The sequence below is a fragment of the Myripristis murdjan genome, chromosome 17 (assembly GCF_902150065.1).
Source record: "Myripristis murdjan chromosome 17, fMyrMur1.1, whole genome shotgun sequence".
NCBI lineage: Eukaryota > Metazoa > Chordata > Actinopteri > Holocentriformes > Holocentridae > Myripristis > Myripristis murdjan.
In genome coordinates this window covers 18,553,212-18,555,506 of record NC_043996.1, presented here as the reverse complement: position 1 = coordinate 18,555,506, position 2,295 = coordinate 18,553,212, and positions in this window count along the sequence as shown.

Genomic DNA, 2,295 nt, shown 5'->3' with positions numbered 1-2,295 from the left:
TTCTCTTTTAGCTCTCTCTCTGTTGTGTCAGTCTGCCTCTCTCTCTTGCTATACTGCATTCAAGGCATGGTTTGGCTTTCGATGAGGCATTTATGGATAAATCAAGCAAGCATAATTTGGACTGTTAATACACACTGAATGTACATCTATTGAATATGAATGATTTGCACAGAAAAAAAAAGTTGTCAAATAAAAGCACATAACTTCTACAGAACACTACACATTGCTTCATATTTAAACAATACAGAAGGCAGATCATATCAGTAATACACTGAGGAACAGAAACGACAAAATGCACACAGAAATAAGTGTTCCTAACACTTTGAAAATGCATACTTCACAGGAACCATAAGCATTTTAACAGACACGTAAAGCAATCACTTATGTACCGTCTGCAATGCATTGCATTCCATGGCAGCGACCCATTTAAGCAGCAGTGTTTTATTGCTCGTGGACATTGCTCAGATGGAACGAGGTGGGCATCAATTGTTTCTGGTATAGGGAAGATGCCAAACAGATACTCATTAGGGAATATTTTATTTTTCACAGACAAGGATTTATGTCCCTTTTGTCCTGGTCTCTATAGGGCTACACACCAGAAATTCCTCCCCATTTCCAAGAAATACCCCAGCCCGAGCTGTCTTTTCTAAAGAAGAGTATATCATAAGCCTTCACAGGGCCACCGTTAGAATGATGAATGAAATACTATTGGATTTGTTATTGATTCGTTTTTCTATGCAGCAATGAAATATCCATTTCTATCACACATGTGCTCGAAGCACAGAGCTAGATTAGGTTTTTGATTTGTACTCGCATGGATCCCCACACTCAATTTCTGACCTTAGCTTCTTTCTGCTCCTGTCTTCATTGGTTTCCTTACCTCTTCTATCTCTGTCTGTCTTTCTCCAGAGCTGTCGGATTGTATTCCTCCCTCTCTCTTTCACTCTCTCTTTCACTCACACACACACACACACACACACACACACACACACACACACAAACGCACACAAAGGGCTTCTGAGGTTGGCAGTGCTCGACATTCAGCACTTTCATCCATTATTTCCAAATCTTACATAAGGAGGGACAGAGTGGGAGTCATGGGAGAAGCTTTCATTTTTTTCTCTTCAGAGGTTCAGTTTGGGAAGAGAATGTCAAACCGAGCCCTAGAAAAAGCCTCTAAATGTTTCATGCCGTTTCATCACAGGGGAGACAGAGGGTTGCTGTGCTGGAGGCTCACGTGTTTTTTTACTCCCACTGTGTATAGTGGTGTGTGCTTCTCCTCATCATATGTAATAATGGACATGAGACCAGAAACAGGCTCACATGCACACATGCACAAACACTCATGTAGGCAAATGCACTCCCTCACTCTCCCATCAGATAATGCAGCACAGGTCGAGAGCTGGTTCTTTACTGGATGGTTGCCAAGGCAGTTTTCTGAACAGTTATAGTATTTTTGGCTTATTATACAAGCTTATAACAATTCAGTGCATCCATGCTGTCATAACTCAACAAATAATGATCCCTGAATCAAATCTAGCATATGTCTGTGCATGCATTGTAACACTGTGCTGTATCAGCATGCCTCTAGTGTGCTATTTGTACACTCTGTGTATTGAAACCTGTTTCAGGTAATCCTTTCTGCCATTAGATTATAAGCTCCCCTTTATTTGTTAACTTAATGATAGGACTCCAGATCTCCAATTTGCTACGGCTAAGTGTGTCCAAGGGGTTTTAGAAGTGACTGTGTGAGCTTAGGTCCCTTAAGAAGTAAGCTGTGGGGATGAGAATGCAGCATAGCATCAGCCAAAACTGATTAAGGCTTCCTCCTATCCATCTATGCATACTGATTTCAATAACAGCTTAGTGCTGCCTGTTTATTGAGTGCTGACTGATGTGACCCTCTGAAATTTGTGAAGAATTTTGGATTTACCATGTAATTCAATGAGACATTTGTAACACCCACCCCCGCCTCCCCCAGATGTGCACGCTCCCGAGAGCCTTTTAACACACGCACTCGCGCACGCTCTCCTGCATGAACACCCAAGATTCCCTCCTTTTCCCTTCTTTTCTCACGTTTCGCTCCCATTTGTTCTTCCTTGTTTCTTCCGAAGACCATCCATCGTTTCCAAAACCCCTGAGAATTTCTAATCCGAACCTCAATCACGTATGATTGCGTAGAGAAAGAGTTGGGAGAGAGAGAGAGAGAGAGAGAGAGAGAGAGAGAGAGAGAGAGAGAGAGAGAGAGAGAGAGACCATTCACTCTAGCTGTCGGCGTTATAACACCCGACAGCA